This window comes from Bos indicus, chromosome 17 (genome assembly GCF_029378745.1).
Source record: "Bos indicus isolate NIAB-ARS_2022 breed Sahiwal x Tharparkar chromosome 17, NIAB-ARS_B.indTharparkar_mat_pri_1.0, whole genome shotgun sequence".
Taxonomy (NCBI): domain Eukaryota; kingdom Metazoa; phylum Chordata; class Mammalia; order Artiodactyla; family Bovidae; genus Bos; species Bos indicus.
Genome location: NC_091776.1, coordinates 70,415,440 through 70,431,093, shown reverse-complemented (window position 1 = coordinate 70,431,093; position 15,654 = coordinate 70,415,440). Strand labels below are relative to the sequence as shown.

General features: G+C 53.2%; 1 long non-coding RNA gene across 1 annotated transcript; it reads left to right on the top strand.

Moving 5' to 3' along the window:
• Positions 1-96: 96 nt before the first annotated feature.
• Positions 97-13,236, top strand: LOC139176784 (uncharacterized). The gene is made up of 2 exons (XR_011561242.1): positions 97-9,697; positions 10,714-13,236. It is a non-coding gene; the product is annotated as an uncharacterized lncRNA (long non-coding RNA).
• The last annotated feature ends 2,418 nt before the right edge of the window (positions 13,237-15,654 follow it).

Here is a 15,654-nt window from a genome sequence, read left to right as displayed (position 1 = left end):
GCTGCCGGGCCGGGCGGCGCGGAGCGGCGCGAGTGGGAGGGGGGGAAGGGCGGCCCGGCCCTAACGGTCTATTTCAAGGTGACGTCACCTTCTATAAATAGCTGCGGCCACCGCCCCGCCCCAGAGTCGCGCAGGCGCCGTGCGAGTGCTGCATTTTACCGCCGCAGAGGTGGAGGTGCGAGAGGGGAGACCCGGGGTGGGGACTGCGGAGCCGGGGCGCGGGCCGCGGGCCGCGGTAACGGAGGCCTCGCAGGCCGCGCACTGTCACGGCCCCAGCCGGAAAGGCGGCTCGGAGTTCAGGATAGACGTCTGGCTTGAGGAGGGACCCAAAAGCAAATACACTTAGTGCTTGGGAGAGCCAGGAGGCCGCGTGCCCGAGGGGCGGGCGGACAGACTCGCGCCCGCCCAGCCTGGCGGTTGGGCTTCTGTGGACCACACCCTGCGCTTGGGTCCGCGCTGGCCGGGCGGGGTGGGGTCCGGTCTTGGGGACAGCCCCACGCACATTCACTCACGGGGTCCCCGCCCTGGGAGGTGGCCTTATCCCTTCCACCACGGGAGGAGGGACTGAGAGGCCCCGCTGGAACGGGTAACACCACACACCTGCCAGGAGCTGGCCTGGTGGTATAGGCCGTTGCAGGCATATGCTGTTTAATGCTCACAACCCCACCCTCGTGGGCGCTGCTGGCTTCCCCATCTTTCAAAGCCAGAATAGTGACGTGCTGAAGGTTACACCGCCTGTAAGTTGTGGCACGATTCCCCCTGTGGGAAAGAGGAGAGTGGACCAGCTGTTCACTGAGCCCAGTCCTGGCGTTCCACGCTGAGGACCCCTGGTGCCAGGCCCTGGGGAAGGGAGGAAAATCCCAGTGACTGAAGCCTGGCCAGACTTAATAAAACATGCCAAGGGAGGTGCAGGAAAAGGGAGCGGCCTTTTGCTCGCTGAGGATCTTATTGAGTGCCTACTGCATGCTCAGCACTGGGGAAAGGAGTAGCTACAGAGCAGGATACAGTGCCTGCCTCTGAGAATCAGAGACCTAAGTACTCAAGAGCAGGTGGGCCAGACGTTGAAGGAGGTGAGTCAGGGAAAAGGTCTTAGGGAGTGGGGTCCAGCAAGGGCGAGGGCTTGGCAGTGAGGAGAGAGTCCTGGCAGTGGGACCTGAGGTTGAATAGAACAAGATCATGGAGTGTTTTCAATGCCAGACTGAAGATCTGAGGCTTTACCCTTGGGTGATTGAGAAGTACCAGAGACATGGAAGAGAGATTTTGGGTCCAGATTCTTGCTCTGCAGGGTCAGATGCATTAGAATGGAGAGGAAGGGGACTTCCCTGGTGGTCCAATGGTTGGGACACCACACGCCCGTTGCAGGGGCCAGGGTTCCATCCCAGGTCAGAGAACTAGAGCCCCCGTGCCACAACTAAGACCTAGCGCAGCCGATACATACTTTTTAAAAGGTGGGAGGGCCTCCTGGTGGCTCAGTGGTAAGGAACCCATCTGCCAATGCAGGAAACATGGGTTCGCTCCCTGATCCTGGAAGATCCCACAGGCCATAGAGCCAACTAAGCCTGTGTGCCACAACTATTGAGCTCGTGGTCTGGAGCCTGGGAATTGCAACTACTGAGCCCATGTGCCCTAGAGCCTGTGCTCCGAAACAAGAGAAGCCACTGCAATGGGAAGCCACACACTGCAACTGGAGAGTAGCCCCGCTCACCAAAACTGGAGAAAAGCCAGAGCAGCAGCGAAGACCCAAGGCAGTCAAAAATAAATTTTAAAAACTATTTGAAAAGAAGGGAGAGAGAGGGACGGTAGAGGGGTCCTTTTCTGGACCTGTCTACCACCTGTAGAACTAAAACTGTTTAAAGTACTGTAGAGTAGGAGAAATCCTGGAATGTCAGAGCTGGCAGGACCCTTAGATTCACCACTGTCTGACCCCTCATCCTGCATCAGGGGACATTGAAGTCTCGGGGAGGAGGGGTTGGCCCCAGTTTGCACAGCCAGCAGAGCCAGGGCCTCCACACTAGGTCTTCTACTCCTGGGCTGCCTTCTTCCTGCTGTGATGCTGCCGTGAGGACCCATGACACAGCATTTGAGTGTATGTCTGGAAAGAAGCCCCCACCCCAGGTTTCTCCATGCTTTGAAGAGCCACCTTTGCTAACTACAAATGGAATCAAGGTTAACAAACCAGGCTGATCTTTCCCCTAGTGAATATCTTTAAAATGTGTGATGAGTGACTGTTAATTGCTCAGTTGTGCCTGACTCTTTGTGACCCCATGGACTGTAGCTCCCTAGGCTCCTCTGTCCCTGGAATTCTCCAAGCAAGAGTAGTGGAGTGGTTTGCTATTCCCTTCTTCAGGGGATCTTCCCAACCCAGGGATCGAACCTGGTTCTCCTGCATTGCAGGCAGATTCTTTACTGTCTGAGCCACCACGGAATCCCAGAGAGTAATAGATACTAATTTATCATACATCGGGGGCCCCAAGAGGATGGGTTCCTGTGAGAGGTAGGAGGAGGGCAAGCACTGGGCGGTGCTTCCATAGTTCCTTCCAGTCCTTAGACAGATTTGAGCCCTTCTGGCTTCTGATCATGTTGGACTGAGAGCGATTTCAAAACAGTGAAAATCAGGTAGACTGGGGCATTCTAAGTAACTGATGTTGACATTCATACATGTCATATGGGGAACACTGGTTCTCCCATAAGGCTTTTTTCTTTACTTCTCACAAAACATCACTGTCTCCACCTCCCACCCACCCCTCAATCCAGTGTACTCTGGCTCTACACCCACTCCTCCACCTAGTTGGCCCTGGCTGTGGCCACCAGTCCAGGGTCACTGCACAGTCCTCCCCTTCCTGGCCCTCTTTTCTGCACTTGGCACAACTGCTCACCCCTCCTTAGCAGGTTCTCCTCTTAGCTTTCGTGACCTGCCTCTCCTGGCTCCTCTATATTGCTCCAGCCGCCCCTCTTCCGTCTCCTGTGTGGGCTCATCTTCTCAGCCTACACAGAAATGCTAGGGCTTCTCAGAGCTCTGCCCAGGCTCTCTGCCCTATCCCGGGTGACTTCATCCGTGCCTGCTCTTGAAAGGAAGGGAACTTCTACCTCATTGCCAGCACTGGGCCAGGGGCTTTGCAGAGGTGGGCATATCTTTTCCCTCAAGATAGTCCCTGTAAGGTCAGTAGGACCTCCATCCCCATCTAACAGATGAGGAAATTGGCTTGAAGATATTCCATAACTTGAATAAAATCACGCAGCTGGTAGTCAGCAGACCCAGGATTCAAGCTCAAATCTATCCACCTCCTGGGCCTGATGGCCCCACAATGTCTTGAGGTGTAGCTGAGAAGGGGTCAAGGTGTGACTCCCCTTTTAGCGGTCATTCAGATTGTGAAAAGCACACACAAGCCTCCCTCTTGTAGCCTAAACACTTAGCAGCATCCATCTCCTTCACCCTCAGGAGAGAGCTGCCTGCTCCCTAAAGTCTTGTAAACAGAGACCAAGATGACCACCTTAGACAGGTTACCTACTCCTAGAGCTCAAAGTCCCATCAAGCAACGTTGCTTTTGAGCAATTTCCAAGAGGGCCGCTGAACCCGGGGATGGGGGCTGATGATCACGGTCAGACACACTGTGTGGCCCCTCGAGCTCGGAGCAGGTGCCCAGAGCAGGGGCCAAGTACGCTGCATCCTTACCTAGCAGGATCTCACCCGGGGAACAGAGCAACACTCTCCCCACCGCTACGTGTGTGACGGAGATCTGGAGATCTGGGCTTGGGTTTGCTCTCCCGGTTACCAGATGAGCACCCTTGGGAAAGCCACCTGTCAGGAGAACTGACCACCCTGTTTCTTAGGATTGGGGATCAGCAAGAACAAGTTCCCACCCCGCCTGCACCAGCCATCACAGCTGTAGAAAATTCCATGCCGTGCCCCACCCTGAGCCAGTGGTAACGACTGTTTCTCACGCGGGACTGGATTTCCAAAGCATCACCAGAACCCTCCGCCAGAGCCCAGTGAATAGGTGACCCAGAAAAGGCACGCCCTGCTTTTATTTTTTTTCCCCTGCTCTGGGACACTCTGAGCTCCCTGTGAAGTCTGGACACCAAGGGACGTGTTACAAAGAAGCCCTAGTATTGTTCTGGAGAGACGGCGTTCACACTGTCGGCATGGTTACCAGCTTGAGCAGGAGGGGCCGCCTGCCCACAGATTTGTGTCACCTAGATAGAATTTTCAATTTTATTTTTCTCCCAAATGCAAGCCTCCTGCCGCTTGAGTAACCTGGCCGATTACAAGCCAGGGATGATATCACCAGCAGCAGCAGCAGCAGCAGCTCTCGCTGTTAATTGCTGGCTCTCTGCCTACCTTGGGGATAAACACTTGACCCCCCTTGGACCAGCTCCCCAAGTCCTCACATCATATGCATGAGGAAAAGGAGACCTAGAGCAGTGAGGTGTTTGCTCAGTGGTCAAGGCGGTCACCCCCGGCCTCCTTGCCCACACCCACTCTCTGCCAACTGGCCAGGCCCTTTTGCAGATACCAACTTCCACCCGCTGTGTCGAAGGTCAGATTTCAGGATCTGAGCACACAGATTTCAGGATCAGCCAGAGTATCCTGCTGCTCTTTGAAAGCCCTCTTTGGGAGCAGATCGGCTTCCACGGCAGCTTTTGGCATTAAGAAGTGCGAAAATGTCCTGGTAGCCGCAATCTGTGAGCTGGTGGGGAGCTCGGAGCCCCGTTCTCAGCAACCCCCATTCACTCCCCCCGCAAGCTTGTTCAGTGGAGCTTGGCTCTGGGGAAGAAGGCCAACCTGTCGCCTATAGAATCACAGTTAAAATGAGAGCAAAAAAGGCTTCTGCTTCAGTTCCACAGATGGTCAAGGAGCTTGTGTTTCTTAGCCAGAATTTTCTAGATCCTTTGGCTGGAACCATCTGGATAATTGCCTTCTGTGTGGTTCTCAGGAGGTGGGCCCAGGTGGGAGAGGCTGTGGTGGTCCAGGGAAAGCTGGAGTGCGGTGACTTCCCTTCTCAGAGCCTTCGACTTCCTGGCTATGAAATGGGAGGCTTCTGTCTTTTTTCCAGCTCTGAAGGTTTAGGGTGTGACACCACTGGAAGTTCCATAAATGACATGGCAGCTCAAGAGGATGAAGCAGTGATGCCTCAAAGGCCCAGTGTCTGGCCCACATCTACACAGGGAGTGGAAGAGGGTAGCAGGACCTACTCCTCAGCAGGCCATGGGCAGCGAGTGGCCAGTGAGCTCCCACTCAGTCAAGGTAAGGACAGTGTTGTTGTTCAGTCAGTAAGTCGTGTCCGACTCTCTGGGACTCTGTGGACTGCAGCACACCAGGCTCCTATGTCCTCCACTATCTCCTGAAGTTTGCTCAAACTCATGTCCATTGAGTTGGTGATGCTATCTAACCATCTCATCTTCTGCCATCCCCTTCTCCTTTTGCCTTCGATCTTCCCCAGCATCAGGGTCTTTTCCAGCGAGTCAGTTCTTTGCATCAGGTGGCCAAAGTATTGGAGCTTCAGCTTCAGCAACAGTCCTTCCAACGAATATTCAGAGTTCATTTCATTTAGGATTGACTAGTTTGATCTCCTTGCAGTCCAAGAGACTCTCAAGAGTCTTCTCCAGCACGATAATTTGAAAGCATGAATTCTTCGGCGCTGAGCCTTTTTTATGGTTCAGCTCTCACATCCGTACATGACTACTGAAGAAACATGAAGGTTTGGTATTTCCGTTCCAATTTTACAGAGGAAGAAGCTGAGGCCCAGGAGGTTAAGATTGTCCCACCGCAGCACAGGGAACGGGGGGCGGGAACCCGGATCCTGACCCACTCTACCACCATCACCATCCTTCCTGTGCCTGCCCTGACCTTGTGAGCACCTGAAAAGTTCTTTCGGTTGTTGAGCTGCGCACGTAACTATCATTAACTGCTGCTTGAACCATAACCTTGGACGTGAGGGTGAGAGCTGATAAGTTTCTACCAAGGTTCTCTGCCAGGCAACTGTGCTCAAAAACAGCTTTTCCTCCCCAGTATGTTAGTAGGAGGCAAGCAGATTGCTGCAGCCTTCTGTCTGCTTCCAGACGACAGTGGTGGGCTGGCCCCGACTCAGGAGAAAAAGGGATCTAGAATCGCCAAAGCCAGGGGAGAAGCCTGACTCTAGGGGGCTGGTCTCTGCAGATGGCCCTGAGTGGCCACTGGGGTCATAGGTAGGAAGGCCGTCTTCACCCTTAAAAGATGCAAACCCCTCTGCCTGGCCCTTTGTGACCTGGCCCTGGCTCACCTTTCCAAGCCACTACCTACTGTATGGACATCCTAAAACCACTGGGTTCACAGGCCCTGCCTGCAAGTTTCTGCCGACTTTCCCATTCTTTCACCTCTTCCTCTAAGTCTTTAACACTCAGCCGAAAGCTCACCTCCTCTCAAGATCTTTCCCAGGTCTCCACCAAGAAGCACTCTCTCCTTCCACTCACTCCCACCATGACTCTGGTATCCACCACCTGCATGGACTTCTCTTGGTAGGATTGGTATTTCCTGGCCAGCTACTAGGCATCAAGCCCTGTGTTATGCAATTTAATCTTGTTTAATCCTCATGACAACTGTGATGTGGGAGCGTCCTCTTGTACCCATTTAAACAGATGAGGAAACGGAAGCTCTCATACCCAAGGTCATGGAGCTAATGGGGGCAGAGTCAGGATGTGAACCCTTTCGTAGTCAGGCCTTTCTGACTACGAAGTTCACGATTTTTGTCACTTTTACCAGCTGCTTCCTAAAGGAAGTTGGCATTTCCTGCGTAAAAAGTAAACACCAGAGGACAAGCCTGCATTTCATTTCGTTCACCATCTAGGGGTCCAGGGTGCCGCTCTTCATGAATGCTCAATCATACCTGATCACACCTTGTGCCTACTGCAGAAATGCCGCTACAAAGCACTTCCCTGGTGATTCTGGGGGTTGAGAACCACCTTGCAATGCAGGGGACGAGGGATCGATTCCCGGATCGGGAAACTAAAATCCCACATGCCACAGGGCAACTAAGCTCGTGCGCTGCAACTACTGGGCCCACACACTCCAGCTGGGGAGTCTGTGTGCCACGCAACGCGAGGCCCCTGCACCGCAGCTAAGACCTGACACGGCCAGATAAGGAATTTTTTTTTTTTTTTTAAGAAATGCCACCACCAAGATCCCTCTTTGTAAGTGACCAAGGTCTTCCAGGAGGGGAATGTGCTTTATACTGGCTGACAGCTGATTGGCAGCCTCGTGGAAGATAAGACAGGAGGGAGCTGAGGGAGGAAGGCAAGATTGCAGGGCCCAGGAGGGGGCTGCGAAGAGGAGGAGGTGGTCTCCCGGTTGAATTTGGCCACCTTGCAGTATCTTGGGGTATAAGATCCGGAGTTGCCTGACGGGGCCTCAAATCCCAGCTCTTCTGCAGTAGCTGAAGTAGTCTGGACAAATCGTTGCACCTGTCTGAGCTTCAGTTTCCTCGTCTGTAAAGTGGGTTTGTTGCTCACCTGGCCGCTGATGCCAGGAGGAACAAGGATGAGGAAGGGAGTGGGTGCTGCCTGCCTGGCACTTGTGACTGTGCTGTTACCTGCTTTATGTGAGGCATCAGAGGACCAGCCCAAACCGAAATGCCCTCCTCATGAAATCTCCGGGCCCTGCAGGCCTGGGGAGCATACAGAACTCACTGAATCACAGACTCATAATAGCAGTCCAGCAGTTAAGACTCTGAGCTCCCGATACAGGGGGCCCGAACTGTGGTGTGGAGAAGACTCTTGAGAGTCCCCTGGACGGCAAGGAGATGAAACCAGTCAATCCTAAAGGAACTCATCCCTGAATAGTCATTGGAAGGACTGATGCTGAAGCTGAAGCTCCAGTACTTTGGCCACATGATGTGAAGAGCTGACTCACTGGAAAAGACCCTGATGCTGGAAAAGATCGAGGGCAGGAGGAGAAGGGGACGACAGAGGATGAGATGGTTGGATGGCATCACCGACTCAATGGACGTGAGTTTGAGCAAATTCCAGGAGACAGTTAAGGACAGGGAAGCTTGGCATGCTGCAGTCCATGGGGTCGCAAAGAGTCAGACATAACTTGGTGACTGAACAACAACAGGGAACTATATCCTACCTGCTGAAACGATCTGGCATGGCCAAATAAACAAATATTTAAGTTTTCACTATTTTTCCTGACCAGGTATTGAACCTGGGCCCCCTGCATTGGGAGTGCAGAGTCTTAGCCATTGGACTACCAGAGAAGTCCCTAAATAAATGCATATTTTTTTTAAATAATAAGGATCTTAGAGACAACTGAGGTTGGCTTTCCTACTCTGAGACCACACTGCATGATGGGCGGTTAGCCAGCTCTGCCAGCAGATGAACCTGGCTCCAAATCCAGCCCCCACTTGCTCTGTGGCCTGGCTCCTCATCTTTAACAAGAAATTAAAAATAATTCCTTTGCCACAGCTCTGATGTGAGGATCAGAGATCCAGGCTGGTGTTAGTGTTAACTATGGGGAACTGAAGCTCAGAGACGGAAGGAAATTCACTCATAGTCACACAGGAGATTCCCAACAGAGCAAGGCCTAGGCCCTGCCCCCTCTCCCCCCAAAGCCAAAGCCTGGGCTTGTCCTTGGGCAGCTGCAGCCTTAACCTCAAAGAAGGCTGAGGAATTCACACTGAGATCTCTCATGGTATTCTGGGTCTCAATGAGCTGAGACCCCAGCTGGGTTGCCTGTGGCTGGAAAATGTCAGAGAGCCCAAGTCAGAGCCTGGGGTCTTATGTCCAGCTGGGGTCTGATCCGCAATATTACCCAGGGCTTGTGATGTCACCCCTCTGAGCCTCAGTTTCTATGCTCCCCAAATCAGGGTAAGGATCCCTGACAGGGTGAGGAATTCTATGAAGGCACAGAGCTATTTTCATAAGAGCTGCTCCTGAGTTCTCCCTGGGCATCAAACCCTCTGCTATCATTGGCTGTGGCTTCCTGGAGTCCTCGTAGCAGCTGGTACAGTGGAAACCCAGCTGCAGGTAAATGACCAAGGAGGGATAGAACTCGGGTCTGAAATCTGATCCTAGTCCTTCTTGCTAAAATCCTCACCGTCCTCTTTTCAGACCTAATGGGCTCCTTCTTTGGGTTTAGCTTAATCCTACTTTCCTCTGGGAGGATCCCTTGGTCACAGGCAGGCTGGGGTGGGCGCCTGCCCTGGCTCACAGCATGGGTCTACCGTTCTGCATTAAGAGAGTTTCTCCCTCTCCACCACCAGACAAGAATGTCCCGTGATGAAGGACCTCGTCACCCTCATGACTGCCTCCCCAGAGCCTAGACCTGTGCTTGGCATACTTGTTGTTCAGTCACTAAGTTGTGTCCAACTCTTTTGCGACCCCATGGACTGCAGCATGCCAGGCTTCCCTGTCCTTCACCAACTCCTGGAGTCCATTGAGTCAGTGATGCTATCTAACCGTCTCATCTGTTGTACATGCTTGGCATACAGCAGGTGCTCAATAAATATCTAACGAATGACTGAACACATCGTGCCAGCATCAGGATGCCACCAGGGTCCTGAGGGAGCCGGAGAGATGGGAGGAAAGCTCCTGGACTCCTGCCACGTCTTACATTAGCAGCATCTTCTCCAACAGCCTGCCCCCAGGGACACCATCTGAACCAGCTGAATTCCGGGCACTGCTTCACCTTGGAAAGGAGGCCACAGCTCTCTAGAGCAGCCCGGTAATTGACGTCACAGCAGTGCCGGGAGCGGCCCCGTTAATATTTAATGAAGACTCCACTGCGGCAGAGCTGCAGGCTAGGAGGGCTGCGGGGCCATGCTGAGTCCCCACAGGGTCGTGAGGAGGGCACAGATGGTAAAGTTTCCTAAACTGGAAAGCCTCCCCATCAGATGAGCATCACAGCAACAAGTTTTAGTCCCCCGGCTTAACTCAGAAAGAGCCAGGGTATCACGTGCCTGCCATGGGACAAGGAGACTGCTGACCAAGCCCCGGCGATAAATGTAGGGGGATTAGGGGCTCCCGGGGACATTTCCTGGAGATGGTGGGAGGACAGAGCCCTGGCGCCGACCGGTCCCAGACTCCCCCCAGGTCTGCCTTGCACAGCTGGGCAGCAGCTGCACCACTGAGCCTCAGTTCTCTGATCTGTGCAATGGGAATCATGATACCCTCCCCGAGAGGCTTTTGTGAGAATTGACAGAGATGAATGTTGTAGATCGGGAAGTTGCTGGTGGCTCAGTCGGTAAAGAATCCGACAGCAATGCAGGAGACATGGGTTTGATCCTTGGGTCGGAATGATCCTCTGGAGAAGGAAATGGCAACCCACTCCTGTATTCTTGCCTAGAAAATCCCATGGACAGAGGAGCCTGGAGGGCTTACAGTCCAGGAGGTCACTAAGAGTCAGACACAACCAAGAGTCTAAACCACCAGCAGTGATGTAGAGGACCCAGCCCAGCACACAGCAGGACCTCAGCAGACAGGGTGCCTTCTCCCAAACCAGTTGTGGGGGTGTTTCATGCATTCATTGGCTGGAGTGATTTGGGAAGGGAAGAAAGAGCAAGGGGGCGAGGGAGGGGAACTTGGAGCCAGCTGTCTCGGGTTTGGACTTGTCACTGTGGTGGGGCAATGTCCCAGAGAGACGTCAGACGGAGGATGGACAGAGTGCCCAGGGTGGCAGGAACAGAAGGGCCCTTGTGAACCGTCTCTTGTGATTATCTATCTGACCCCTTCACTCGACAGAAGAGGATGCCGAGGGCCCTGGAGGGAGCAGACCAGCCCGGAGGCTCACACTGCAGAGCCGGGGTCTGACCTCGTCTTTAGTCACCCACCTGAGAGCATCAGCTGAGGGATTTACCCAGGGCCACCTGCATGGAGGCAGGTGATGCAACGAGAGGCCCTGTTCCCTGTCCTCTGCGTCTCTGGCCTGGACAAAGCAGGGCCTCATCATCCCACCCCCTTCCCAGTCTCTCGTCAGTGTGTTTTCCCACAAATCCTGGAAGTTTCACAAAATGTAAATCCAACCATGTCATCCCCTGCGTAAAACCCCTCTGTGGGCCCAAACTCAGGGTTTCCAGACAGGATGCAGGAGGCCCCATTAAAACTGAATTTCAAATCAACAAGTAATGGTTTTTAGTATAAGAATGTTCCACATATTGCGTGCCTATAATTATACTTAAAAATGTATTTGTTGTTTATCTGAAATTCAAAGTTAACAGGACAGCCTGTATTTTTTCTTTTTTTTGCTAAACCTAGCAATCCTATGCAGACTACCTTCAGGAAAATGCTGGAGTCTTTTAACTGGCCTCCAAGGCCCACTTTGACCCCATTCGTGCTTAGTCACTCAGTTGTGACTCTTTGAGACCCCATGGACTGTCACCCACCAAGCGCCTCTGTCCGTGGGATTTTCCAGGTCAGAATACTGGCCATTTCCTTCTCCAGGGGATCTCCCTGACCCAGGAATTGAACCAGGGTCTCTTGCATTGCAGGCGGACTCTTCACCAGCTGAGCCACCAGGGAAGCCCTGTAAACTCCTCCTTTCCCCTCTCTGCTTCAGACACAGCTCTTTGCTTTTACCAGACAATCCCCAGCTCTCCCTCCCTCTGGCCTTTGCAGCTGCTGTTCTTCCGCTGGAACCATCTTGGTGTTTTCACGCCTCTGCTGCCCCACTGTGCTTGACCTGACATCCTTCAGGCCTCCAAAGGATCATTGCTTCCTCATGGAAGACTTCCTGGCTCTCCAGGCCTGGGTGGTACTTCCTCTGGGCTCCCACCGCACCTGGGCAGGTCCCCCGTCTGTCCTGGTGCCTTGATGCAGACTAGGGATTCAGCAGACATTTGTTGCATTGGATTGCTAAACCCCACGGCCCCTCACACTTTGCCTATCAATGGTTTCCCCTTTATCCAAGTTCTTTGCACTCAGATATCACCTCCTCAGAGAGGCGTTTCCTGACCATCCTGGCTGAAATAGGAAACACAAACCCCGTGTCCCAGCCAGCCACTCCCTGTCCCATTACCCTGTCTCATCCAGTCCACAAGTCCTCGGTGTTTTTTTTTGGCCGTGACTTGTGGCATGCAGGATCCTAACTCCCTGATCAGGGATCGAACTCACGTCCCCTGCATTGCGAGCACAGAGTCTTAACCACTGGACTGCCAGGGAAATCTGTCGTTCACAACATTTTTTTTTTTTAATTTTTTTTTTTTTTTTTTTTTGGCTGCACCACAGGGCATGTGGGATTTTAGTTCCCTGACCAGGGATTGAACCTACACCTCCTGCATTAGAAGGGCAGAGCCCTAACCACTGGACCACCAGGGAAATCCCCTGTCGTTCACAACATTTACTGCTGTCAGAAATCACGAGTTATTCACTTGTGGTCCATCATCCATCTCCTCCACCAGGCAGCAGCTTCCCTGAGGGCAGGGCTATAGGGACACGTTCCTGTCCATCTCCCTAGCTCCTGTGGGGTGTCTGGCCCAGGGAGGATGCTGCAGACTTACTGATGCCAACTCCTGAGCCTGCCCTTTACTGGTGTGGCACTTGGGGTGCAGAGGGATGGGCGTGAGCTCCCGCCTTCTGTGTCCTCCAAGAGCCTGCCCTTGGGAGGGCAGGAGGGCAGGCCAGGTGGCTGGGCTGGGTTTCAGGGGCAAGAGCTTCAGGGAGCCCAAGCTGAGCAGGAAGGAAAGAAATCTGCCAAAGCATTCATTTTCAGCTGGGGCTGAGATTCCGAGCAAGGACACCACAGGGTTTTTCCTTCCTCCAAGTTGATGACTAAGTACCAGCCACCCAGCACATCCTCCTGAAGGATCACACAAAACTGAGACCCTAGGCCACAGGAGATGGTGTAGGGGGCACTGGGTCGCTCCTCAGGGGCCAAGGATTTCTAAATCCCTAACACAAAGTAGATCCTCTGAGCCTGCCTTCTCCAGCACCGAAAAGATCCAGCCACTGCCTCCACTGTGGAAAATGCAGACGCCAGAGCAACAGCATCTGCTCTCCGATGCCTCATGGAGCTGCCGTTCTGCCTCCTGTGGGGGCAGAGAGCCCGTCACATGTTGAAGTCAGCCCGCTTTAGAGTCGGGTGGCCTCCTGTCGGAAGTGTGGCTGCACCGCCACCTGTGTGACCTTGGCATGCAGGCCAACCTTCCTCGGAGCCAGCCTCTGCATCTGCAAACAGTGGACAATGAAGACCCAAGGCTGCAATGAGGAGTCAGGCAGGCCCTCAGCTCAGATTCAAGTGCAGAGCAACATTAAACTGACTGTAATGTTTGTGCGTGTATCTTCTTGCGTCCATGTAGCAGGGTGGACAGCAAGGTTTGCAGTGAAACAAGGACCTTTCCTGGGAACTGGAGCCGCATTTAAGAATTGCCTGGCAGGGACTGGAGTTTTGATGCGAAACCCTTGGTCCATGTTAGAGACATTGATTCTATTCAGCAACTGTTCTCTAAACAGATGAGAGAACCCCTCGGAGCATCCCTTCAACCCTCCTGGGGGCCCCTGGTATGGATAAGCCAATGGTTTGGGGGTAGACCCTTGACAAGGATTCAAGAGGCCTGGGTTGGAGGGCCAGCCCTGGCATGAATATACTTTGTGACCTTAAAGCAAAGTCTATTAAAAAAAAAAAAAAAAAAGGGACCCCTAGATTTTCTATCAAAGACCCTCTAAAGCCTTTATTTAAGTCAGGAAATATAATGAGGGTTCAAGTCCTAACTTGTAACTTGTGTGACTTTGGGCAAATGAATTAACCGCTGGCACTGCTACAGATTTGATTTTTCCTTCCATGGAGACGGTAGCCCTGGGGCAAGAGGATTGGGAACGTGCTGCAAGATACAGGATAGATGAGAAGAGAAGAAGCTCAGCAGCCTCCCAACGCCCTGGGCAACCAAGAACTGGCCCACCTGACTTTGAGCTTTGGTGGGGCTACCTGTTCCAGTTTGCATCCCCTGCAAACAGCCCTCTGGATCTCAGCCCCACCCCAGGTAGAGAGTGACTCAAATTGTTCTGCAGAGACTGGTCCCTCTGCCCCTGTTGCCATGGCGCTGCAGCACCAGCCTGGCCAATCAGGAAGAAGACGTGTATCTGAGCCTCTGTTGCTAAAGCCAGAGCAGGACACCCAGCCAATGGGAAGGGCGGCAGAGTGGAGCCACCATGGAAACCTCAGCCCTGAGGTTCCAACCGGGTTTTTGTCTCCATATCTTGTATGCGGGGGTTGGGGGGTGGTGAGCGGCTAGGCTGGGTTTACTGAATTCCTTTTTTGCAGAGAGCATCCTGCAGCCTGTGGAGGACACCCAGGAGTCACAGCAGGGGTGCATGACAAGAAGACATCTTCAATGAGTCAGAAAGGACTCCAGCTTAGCAGGACATAGCTTCAGATGTCCCCTTCATCACTCTTCCCCCAGATGCTCAGCATCACCTGTCTGTGATCTTACGTTATCCCCACAGCTCTGCCTAGCCCCAACTGTCCTAAGAAGCAGTGGTAGGCTGCAGAAGACTCCCCACCCCCAAAGTAAGAAGAGGACAGTGGGACTAACCTCAAAGGGTGTTTTTCTGCCCCGTAGCTTTGTGGTTCTATGAAAACTGTTCCCCCTGTTCTGCTACATGTGGGGTCAGGCAGGAGGAGAGAGAAAAGGATCAGTCAGACACAAGCGCTGCCCCTCTGTAAAATCAGAGGATGGGGCAAGCAGGCTCTGCGAGTCCTCTGAGCTCACATGCTAGACTCGATACTGATTTTTTTGTTTTTGTTTTGTGAATATTTATGTATTTGGCTGTGCTGGATCCTAGGTGCGGCATGTGGGCTCAGTATGCAGGATCAGCGTTCGGTGCAAACTCTTAGTTGAGGCATGTGGGATCTTGTTCCCTGGGCAGGGATCGAACCCGGGTCCCCCTGCATTGGGAGCACATAGTCCTAGCCATTGACCACGAGGGAAGTCCCCTTGGTGCTGTTTTAACCTTCAGGCTCTAGATAAAGGGGATCTACAAGGAATAACTTTCCAAGGGGGAGCCTTGTAAATAATGCCAGTGGACACAAGTAAGACTCAGGTTGCTTTATGCCCTTAAAATGCCACATGCCTCAACTAAGAGTTTGCACCGAATGCTGATCCTGTCCATTGCAGAGCCGAAGCTCACAGAGGTGAAGCTGCCCCCTCAGGTCATACAGCTGCCCTGATGCGGAGCCAAGCCTGGAAGGCTAGCTAGCTTCCCAGCCCAGCTCTGCCGCCTGCCACGTGCAGTCTCCTCAAACCAGCCTTCCCACCCCTGAGCAAGCATGCGTGCGTTCAGGGAGGGGTGCACGCCCACACTCCCGACATCCTTATTTTGCAAACACAGACATAATAACAACAGCAAGGGAAAGTGTGTCCCACCCCTTCCCCCGCGCTCTTCTCGCTTTCACTCTGTTGCCTGGCAACAGCTCCATCCAGAAACCTAGGTATCATCCTAGGCAGCTCCCTCGCCCTCATTCTTCCCACCAAACACATCGCCCAGTCACATCCCTTTATCTCCTAAAGGCCTCCTCGCCCACTTGTCCGCTCCCCACCCCTTCCCAGCCCGGGGTTCCATCATGGGTTTCCTGGCTTCTTACAGGTCTCCTGCTGTTACACCTGCCTGTCCCACCCCTACTTCCATTTTCTATAACCACAGCCAGACAGTCTTTACAAAATTTAAATCTGATGCTGATGCTTCCTTAGA